The sequence below is a fragment of the Scyliorhinus torazame genome, chromosome 1 (genome assembly GCF_047496885.1).
Source record: "Scyliorhinus torazame isolate Kashiwa2021f chromosome 1, sScyTor2.1, whole genome shotgun sequence".
Classification (NCBI taxonomy): Eukaryota; Metazoa; Chordata; class Chondrichthyes; order Carcharhiniformes; family Scyliorhinidae; genus Scyliorhinus; species Scyliorhinus torazame.
In genome coordinates, this window is record NC_092707.1 from 178038705 (window position 1) to 178049031 (window position 10327).

General features: G+C 48.7%; 1 long non-coding RNA gene across 1 annotated transcript; it reads right to left on the bottom strand.

Moving 5' to 3' along the window:
- Positions 1 to 1111: 1111 nt before the first annotated feature.
- Positions 1112 to 9790, bottom strand: LOC140429893 (uncharacterized). Its single transcript, XR_011949233.1, has 3 exons — positions 9499 to 9790; positions 6718 to 6799; positions 1112 to 1993 (listed from the first exon to the last, which is right to left on the bottom strand). It is a non-coding gene; the product is annotated as an uncharacterized lncRNA (long non-coding RNA).
- Positions 9791 to 10327: the final 537 nt, after the last annotated feature.

Here is a 10327-nt window from a genome sequence, read left to right on the forward strand (position 1 = left end):
GCGTGGGTTTCCTCCGGGTGCTCCGGTTTCCTCCCACAGTCCACAAATGTGTAGATTAAGTGGATTGACCATGCTAAATTGTAACTTAGTGCGCAGGTTAGGTTATGGGGTTGGGGGGATAGAGCGGGGAGTGGGACTAGGTAGGGTGATGTTTCAGAGGGTCAGCGGGACTCAATGGGCCGAATGGCCTGCTTCTGCATTATAGGGATTCTATGATTCTATTATATTTTTTAATGTTATTTTGCTTTTAACAGGTTAAGAGTACATTAAAACAAATTCAATTCTTCATTTGCACTCTTCACATCTCACACTAACAGATCTCTTTTCACATCATAGCACTCGCACAACCATCAATGCCTCTTCCTCCTTGGTTTATATTACACACACTGAGCTTTACATTTATCTCGCTTCTTCTCCAGCTCTCAACACATGCATTGTATTTATAAAACCCTGCATGTCTCCATGCAACTTTTCACCAGCCACTTATTAACTCACCCTTTCTTTCTGCAGGATGAAAACACATAATGCCAGGGAGACTTGTATTCACCATCGTATCCTTCACCCAAGTGCTATACAAAGCCCTGGAAATTCGTATTTGGACAAAACCATGGAGATGAAGCTGACAACCCACCTGAGCAGGGTGTTTGCATTTATTTGTAATCCTTCATGTATCTGCAAATATTCAGCATTCCGCTGCATTCTGAAGACTGTCACCTGCTAATGCTGAGCCTCTCTGCATTATTATAATTCTTATCCACTTTTTTTTCAATTTTGTCAAGGTCATTCTCAGCTCCTGGACTCCACAGAAGAAGACATGTTGGACGAGGTCAGTCCTGAAGGTGCACCGTCGTGCTCTTCAGCCCTCCCAAGCACCAGCAATGAAATGGTCCGTCTGGGTTCGATAGTGAGACAGAGTAGCTGTATATGGTGAAAGACCTAAAACCATTGAGCAGCCACAGGTATCAGTAAGAAGTCTTACAACACCAGGGTTAAAGTCCAAAAGGTTTATTTGGAATGACTAGCTTTCAGAGCGCAGCTCCTTCATCAAGTGAGTGATGAAGGAGCTGTGCTCCAAAAGCTAGTTCTTCCAAACAAACCTGTTGGACTTTAACCTGGTGTTGTAAGACTTCTTACTGTGCCCACCCCAGTCCAATGCTGGCATCTCCACATCACAGGTATCAGTGGCAAGGAACATATTAACCAGAGCGGAAGCACAATAGCATCACTGGCTTGAGTACCTAGAGATCATGGGACCTAAGCATCTCGAGGGTCCTAATATGAGAAACTGCAATCTTACACCAGTAGTACTGAGGCGACTAGGGATCAGCTTACAGAGTAGAAGGGGTAGGAAAATCTTATAAGAAAGGCACCATGGCTTTACATTTGGGGTGAAATGTATGGAAGATGATTATTGTGTTGGGAATTATATTTAACATCTTTTTCACAATTAGCACCTCTGCAATTTGTTTTGTTGCAGCTTCTGAATCAGCTTTGCTACTTAGAAGTTGCCAGATTGGCTTAATATTCTTTAATGCATGAATGCGTGAATGGTGATGAATGTAACAAAGAATTATTAATGAAGTGGGGCTTTATATAAGGTTTCAGGACAGGGGAATGAGTAGGTCACAGGAATCATTTAAGTATTGAGGTGGCCCTCCTTTTGCTGCTGCTTCACCATCTCCCTGTCCTTCCTTGTTGAATGCTGTTGCTCCAAATGCAAGCATCTCTGCATACCCACGTTTAGCAGATACAGAAAATTATGATGCAGGAGACTCATGCTAGGGCACATTGTAGTAAGCCGCTAGATCTGTGGAGACTCCTGAACGACTTCTTCAGCATCCCTATTGTGTGCTCAATGATGATCCTAGTACTCCCTTGGTTTTGATTACACCATGTTGCTCAACTGTGTGGAATTGTGGAGGGGTGTCATCAGCCTCATCAGTAGGGAATATCTCTTGGCCTCCAGCAGCATCCTGTTGCATACCTGGGAGGACTGAATATTAGGATAATCGATTAATACCAGAAAAATGAATTGTGACAATGGTCATAATTTTGAGTATTTTGCACAAACCCGCATGTCCCTGTTTCTACGATTGCAGACTACTGTACCTGGAAAATAATGGAACAGTAACATTTCCTATTCATGAATGCTGTAACTGGTGTTCCTGATAGCAACATGTGAGCAGTCAGTGATTCTCTGTGTACAAGGGATGTCAGCCAGTGCTGCAAATCTCCTAGCTCCTTTGTATTGGCTGTTAGAGTAAAGGGGGTAGTTGGTGGTTCTGGTTAGCCCAGGGCATTGGTTACCTGCTTATTATAGCTACTGTTATAATTCATCACTCAGGTAGTGAGTTGTGGCTAGTGTCCCCTGCAGCAAACTGGAAAGAATCACTGGCAAAGATGTAATGGGCTGGGATGACTTTGAGAGCCGCTGGCACAACATCTAATCCAGCAGGTAGCAGATCCTGTTTCAGGAGGCTACAGAGGTCTGCAACAGCCTTCCTGGAGAAACACAGCCTTCTGATGAATGATTTCTGGGATAGATCCTAGAAACTCACTCTTGGCCCGTACATCCTGCGTGCTGGATATGGCTTCACCCCCTCCGCTGCTTGTCCTCTTTATAGGTCCCATTACTATTTCTCCAACTGTTCCTTTGTCCAAATGAAACTGGCAATGATGGACATCGATTGTAAAAAGTTGAAACATATAGAGGTTAAATAAGGCCAAATATGTCAGGAAGAAGAAAACAGAAATTCTCCTGATAATCCAAACTGTGCAATGGCGCACAGATCCTACGGTCTGCTTGGTATCATTCAAAAACTGCTTTCGACCAATTGAACTGGGCTTTTACTGATGGATTGACACTTAGCAGGGCTTCTGCAATCTCATGTTAAAAAGGTTATTGGGGTCCTGATTGCGCTCTGCGATGCCAATTTACATGGTAGTCACAAAGCCCCTGCCTTGCCTTTCTTCAAGAATCCCGGGAGATGCAGAAAACTGTATATTTAACCTAGCAGCAACTGGGAAAACTCAACCACAGATTTACCTAGTGGCTTGCCGTATACCTGTCAAGGTGTGGCAGTTTAAAGTCGGTCCTATGGAAATGATTGCCGAACACCAGCCACAACTCACTACCTGAGTTACGAATTATAACAGTAGCTGTAATAAGCAGGTAACCAATGCCCTGGGCTAACCAGAACCACCAACTACCCCCTTTACTCTAACAGCCAATACAAAGGAGCTAGGAGATTTGCAGCACTGGCTGACATCCCTTGTACACAGAGAATCACTGACTGCTCACATGTTGCTATCAGGAACACCAGTTACAGCATTCTTTTTACCCCAAAACAGGCTGGAATTGGGTGTCACAGATAGCTGTGGGTGTCTCTCCCCTGCAGGCTTTGAAATCAAAGACCCGGAAGCGTCACACTGGGACTGCTTCGCAAGGGAGAGTTAGCAAGGCTCACCGTTTATACCTGACTGGTGACCCTGTCCTTATGCCACACCAGCTATCCTTCCGCCATCTACACCTGTATGACTCTTTTTTAAAAATAATATTTTATTAAGGTATTTGAACATTTTTATAACAGTAACATAAACAATGACATCAACATGGTAAAATAAACATTTCCCCCCCAGCCCAATCTTCACGCACCTCAACCATACAACAATCCCCCCCCCCCGCCCTTGGATTACTGCATCTGCTGACATTTTAATTTTCGCCGAGAAATCGCCGAACGGCTGCCACCTCCGGGAGAACCCTAACATTGACCTTCTTAAGGCAAACTTTATTTTCTCGAGACTGAGAAACCCAGCCATGTCACTAACCCAGGTCTCTACACTCGGGGGCTTCGAGCCCCTCCACATTAACAAGATCCATCTCCGGGCTACCAGGGAGGCAAAGGCCAAGACGTCGGCCTCTTTCGCCCCCGAACTCCCGGCTCTTCCGACACTCCAAAGATCGCTACCTCGGGACTCGGCACCACCCGTGTTTTTAGTACCGTGGACATTGCCTCAGCAAAATCCTGCCCCAACCCCTAAGCTTCGGGCATGCCCAAAACATGTGGACATGATTTGCTGGGCTTCCCGCGCACCTCGCACACCTACCCTCTACCCCGAAAAACTTACTCATCCTAGCCGCTGTCATGTGTGCCCGGTGGACTACCTTAAATTGTACCAGGCTAAGCCTGGCACATGATGAGGAGGTATTAACCCTGCTTAGCCCTCTATCTCTCCTCCGAGCTCGTCCTCCCACTTGCCCTTAAGCTCCTCCACTGGAGTTTCCTCCACCTCCGAAAACTCCTGGTAAATATCCGATATCCACCCAGGTACTGGAGACTACTCTATCCTGTATCCCCCGTGGCGGCAGCAGCGGAAAGGCCGGAACCTGCTTTCTCAGGCAGTCTCGCACCTGCAAATACCTAAAACCATTCCTTGCTAGCAATTTAAATTTATCCTCCAAAGCTTTCAAGCTGGGAAAGCTCCCATCTATAAATAGATCCCCCATCCTTCCAATTCCTGCCCTCTGCCAACTCCGGAACCCGCCATCTAGCCTACCCGGTACAAACCTGTGGTTATTATAAATCAGGGTCCAAATCGTGCTCCCTCCACTCTCTTATATCTCCTCCATTGCCCCCAGATTCTCAGAGCCGCCATCACCACCGGACTTGTGGAGTATCGGGCTGGCGAGAATGGCAGAGGTGCCGTTACCAATGCTCTCAAACTGGTGTCTTTGCATGACGCTGCCTCCAACCGCTCCCATGCCAGCCCCTCCCCCACTACCCACTTCCTAATCATGGCTATATTAGCCGCCCAGAGTTAATTGCAGACGTTCGGCAGCGCCAACCCACCCTCCCCCCGACTGCGCTCCAGCAACACTTTCTTCACTCGCGGGGTTTTACCCGCCCACACAAAGCTCAAAATGATCTTATTCAGCCGCTTGAAAAGGCCTTTGGGATGAAGATGGGGAGGCACTGAAAGACAAACAGAAATCTGGGGACGACCGTCATTTTCACGGTCTGTACCCTCCCCACCAGTGATAGCGGGAGCATGTCCCATCTCTTAAAGTCCCCTTCCATTTGTTCTACCAACCGGGATAGGTTTAACTTGTGTAGTACCTCCCATTTCCAGGCCACCTGGATTCCCAGATATCGAAAGCTCTTCCCTACCATTCTAAGCGGCAGCTCTTCCAGTCTGTTCTCCTGTCCTCTTGCCTGGATCACAAACATCTCGCTTTTCCCCATGTTCAATTTATACCCTGAAAAATTGCCAAATTACCCCAAGATTCGCATTACTTCCCCCATCCCCTCCAAAGGGTCCGAAATGTACAAGAGCAGGTCATCTGCATAGAATGAGACCCAGTGCTCCATCACCCCGAACCAGCCCTTTCCAGTTCCTAGAGGCTCTTAACGCCATGGCCAATGGCTCTGTGGCCAGAGCAAACAGTAACGGGGAGAGTGGGCACCCTTGCCTCGTCCCTCGGTGTAGTTTAAAATACCCCGACCTCAGCCGGTTCGTACGCACACTCGCTACTGGTGCCTGATAGAGCAACCGCACCCAGTCAATAAAGCCCTCACCAAACCCAAACCTTCCCAGCGCCTCCCACAGGTAATTCCACTCCACCCGATCAAAAGCCTTCTCCGCATCCATCGCTACCACCACCTCCATCTCCTCTCCTTCTGAGGGCATCATAATAACATTTAGAAGTCTTCCAACATTGGCCTTGAGTTGCCTGCCCTTCACGAACCCTATCTGGTCTTCCCCCCGGGACACTGTCCTCTATCCTTGTGGCCAGTATCTTAGCCAGCAGTTTGGCGTCCACATTCAGTAGAGAAATCGGCCTGTATGACCCGCATTGCTCCGGATCCTTCTCCCGTTTCAGGATCAATGAAATCGAGGCCTGAGACATTGTTGGGGGGAGGACTCCCTTCTCTCTTGCTTCATTAAATGTCTTCACCAGCAGTGAGCTCAATATCTCTGAAAACTTCTTATAGAATTCCACCAGGTAGCCGTCAGGCCCTGGGGCCTTGCCCGACTGCATGCCCTCCAGCCCCTTGATTATTTCCTCAATCTCAATTGGGGCCTCCAGCCCCTCCACCAGGTCCTCCTCCACCCTCGGGAACCTCAACTGATCCAGAAATTGCCTCATCCCCTCCACCCCAGTCAGGGGTTCCGACTCATATAATTTACTATAAAACTCCTTGAACACCTCGTTCACCCCCGCTGGGTCCAGGACAGTATTACCGTCTCTACTCTTTACTTTACCTATCTCCCTGGCCGCTTCTCTTTTCCTGAGCTGGTACGCCAACATTCTGCTTGCCTTTTCCCCGTACTCATAGATCGCCCCCCTTGCTTTCCTCAACTGTTCCACTGCTTTCCCTGTGGTCAATAGCCCAAACCCCACCTGTAACCCGTGCCGCTCCCTCAGTAGCCCCGCGTCCGGGGCTTCCGAGTATCTCCTGTCCACCTGGAGTATCTCCTCCACTAATCTATCCCTCTCAGCCCGTTCCACCTTTTCTCTGTGGGCCCGTATCGAGATTAATTCCCCTCTGACTACTGCCTTCAAAGCTTCCCAGACCGTCGCTGCAGAGACCTCCCCGTATCATTTGTTTCCAGGTAGTTCTGGATGGACTTGTTAACCCGCTCACAGACCGCCTCGTCCGCTAACAACCCCACATCCAGTGTCTATAGCGGGCGTTGCCCTCTCTCCGCACTAACCTGTAGATCCACCCAGTGCGGGGCATGATCCGACACTGCGATTGCCGACTACTCGGTATCCACCATCTTCGTAATTAGCACCCTGCTCAGAACAAAAAGGTTGATGCGAGAGTATACCTTGTGGACATGTGAAAAAAGGAAAACTCCTTCGTCCTTGGCCGTGCAAACCTCCATGGGTCTACTCCCCCCATCTGTTCCATAAAACCCTTCAATTCCTTTGCCGCAACCGGCCTCCTCCCTGTCCTGGATTTTGACCGGTCCAATTCCGGATCAATGACTGTGTTGAAGTTCCCTCCCATGATCAGGTTATGTGACTCTAAGTCTGGGATCTTACCTAACACCCGCCTCATAAATTACACGTTGTCCCAATTCGGAGCATATATGTTCACAAGTACCACTCGCACCCCCTCCAGCTTCCCACTCACCATTATGTATCTACCCCCCTTGTCTGACACGATTCTCCCTGCCTCGAATGCCACTCGTTTGCTGATCAAGATCGCTACCACCCTGGTCTTTCAGTCCAGTCCTGAGTGGAATATTTGGCTAACCCACCCTTTCCTCAATCTCGTCTGTCTGTAACCTTTAGGTGTGTCTCTTGTAGCATTGCCACGTCCGCCTTCCATTCCCTCAAATGCGCAAACTCACGAGCCCTCTTGACCGGCCCATTCAGTCCTCTCACGTTCCATGTGATCAGCCTGGACTGGGGGGCTTCCAACCGCCCCCCCGCCCCCCTTGCCGACTAGCCATCACCCTTTTTAGGCCAGCCTTGAGCTCGTGCCCTCCGCATCCTCGAGTCCCCACTCGGACTGTCATCGTTCCCGACCTCCCATTTGTCCCCTAGTAACAGTTCCTCCCCTGTCAGCAAAGCATCTCCCCCCCTCCCTCCCCCGCTACCAACAACACTAGAAACCCAATCCCCCAAGTCAAGCTCCACCTGCTCACCCCCCACTGTGCTTCCAAGAGTCAGCTGACCCATGCTAACTTGATAGCTCCTGCCCCTGGCACCAAGCAGTCTGTCTCCCTATTGTACTCTTCTCTCTCCCCCCACCACATGAATAAACATTTTAAAAGCATCACAACCCCCAGTAAACAAACAACAGAAAAAAGTGAAGAAACAGTCACTTTAGAAAAATAGTCACCCAAAAAGCAGAACCAAATTCAAAGCCCATCCCCCCTCTAACAAGGTCCCTGCAAGACAGAGCAACCGTTAACCATCCACACAGCCCATTATTTCACATAGAGCTATTTACATTTATACAATCCAGCACCACAAATCGCCGCCACAGTACTTCTCCAAGGCTTAAGCGCCTTTTAATTCACCTCCAGCTTCTTTTCTTTAATAAAGGTCCATACTTCATCTGGTGTTTCAAAATAGAAGTCCCGTTTGTCATGTGTGACCCACAGACGGGCTGGGTACAGCACCCCGAGGGTCGTTTTTGCCCGATTGAACCCAGCTCGCCTCTTGGCCAAATCCGCTCCCAGGTCCTGAGAGAACTCACAGTTCTCCCACTTGCTGCTCCGTTCTTTCTTGGCCCACCGCAAATCGTGTTCCTTGTTCATGAAACGGTGAAAACGTACCACCATGGCCCTTGGCGGGTCGTTCGCTCTGGGCTTCCTCGTGAGGGCTCTGTGCGTTCTGTCCAATTCCAGGGGCCGAGGGAGCGCCCCAGCCCCCATCAACGTCTCCAACATGTCCATCACATAGGCCCTCACATCCGATCCCTCACTGCCTTCAGGGAGGCCAACAATTCTGAGATTCTGCCTCCTGGGCCTATTCTCCAGGTCCTCCAACTTCTCCTGCATTCTTTTCTGGCGGTCGTTCATCATCCCCACCTTGCTTTCCAGCACGGTTATATACTCCTCGTGCTCGGACAACTTTTGTTCGACCTCCTGGATCGCTCTCCCATGGATTTCCTGATTCTGAACCACTTGATCAATCAAAGCCTTAATCGGGTGCAGCGTGTCCTTCTTCATTCAGCTTGGCAAAGCAATCCTTGAAAAACTTCACCAGCTGCTCCGACGATCACTCTGCCGTCTCCCCGTGGCCCTTGCCCTCCACCATGCTGTCCCATGTTACCAGCTCTGCTTGCGTCTCCCTTATCAGACTTTGGTGTCTCACACGGCCACTTCTGATCCAACTCTCCATACACCGGAGGGGGATTTTTCCTTACTGTCTCAGTCTTCACTGATTTATCCCATAAAATCCGAAAAAAACTGGAGAGAAAAGTCCAAAAGTCCGTTACAGGCAGGAGCTATCAAATGTATGACCTACTCCTCCATGGCCACCACCGGAAGTCGTGACTCTCTCTCTTGTCGGTGGCGAAAGCTACCACCCTGTAAGTGTCTCGTTAGGGCTGCTTCACAAGAGAGCGAGAAGGAGGAATCCCTAACCAGCTGGTTCTTCCTGGGTGAGCGTTTTGAGGCACCCAGAGCCCCTCAAAGATTCTCGACTGCGGAATTATGTCCTGGCACTTGAGTGTGACTTGGCCAGGACGAGCGATAAGGGAACAGGCGAGACCACAACCAAGGTGAATTAAAATTAAGTAATTTATTGGAGAAAAGGAAGTCCAGTTTATGAAATCCACAACCCAAGTTGAAATCTACACACGCACACTTGCAATTATGTCTATGAGAACTAGGACTAACGGCACAACAAAAAATCCTTACTTTAAACAGTTTTAGCAATGTTTTACAAGAGGTTGTTATATACCGTCCCTTACCACCTTCCTCAACACGCCTAGCTTAATTGGGGGTTTCTGTAAGCTGACAAAATATACTCACCACTTCCTAGCTGAATGGGTCTGTTTAAAAACGCACAAAACCTTCTGGCTCCCCTCTGGCTTCTTGGGTCCTAGTTTGTTACGGTCTGCCTCTGCACTTGGTTCGTGGAGACTTGCTTCTCCTGTTGGGCCTGTAGTTCTACCTTGTGGTGATCCCTTCGTAGGTTTTTAGAGTTTCTTCTCCTTAGTTCTCAAATCTCCTCCAGCCCAAACGTCTGTGCAAAACTTTTCAATCGGACCTTCTGAGTAAAATCTACCCAAGATCGCTCTCTCACTTGTCTGTGTCCTGTATCTTTAAGCGCACATGTTTCAATGGAGCCGGCTGGCTCCTCCCACTGATCGATTTCCAAGACAAAAGGCGCGCTAATCACCCTCAGGAAGAAGCTAACCTGATCAGTTTCTTCACAATAGCTGATGGTGTCTCCGGAGCTTGCCTGATTGCTCGCAAATGGCTCCTAGGAGATACTGGGACAGTTTGAATTAGTTTGCCATTAGTGGAATAGGTTTCTGTCTGGTTTGGGCAGAAACTCATTTCCATAGTCATTGTCTTCCCCAGCTCACTCTGAGCTATCCACATTCCTGGCATAATTTTTCTGTTGGCCGTGCCCTGGCCCAATGTCCCCTTTGTTCTTCTCTGGGATGATCTTGTGATGTGTATTTCTCTGTCTGGCTGCTTCCGGCCATTGTTGCAGGCTTTTTGCAGGAAAGCTTTCTTATTTTAAAATGTCTGTAAGTCTTGCCGTTTCTGTAGCAATGTTGCCCTAACTATAAGTCTTGCCATTTCTGTAGCAATGTTGCCCTAACTGTAAGTCTTGCCATTTCTGTAGCAA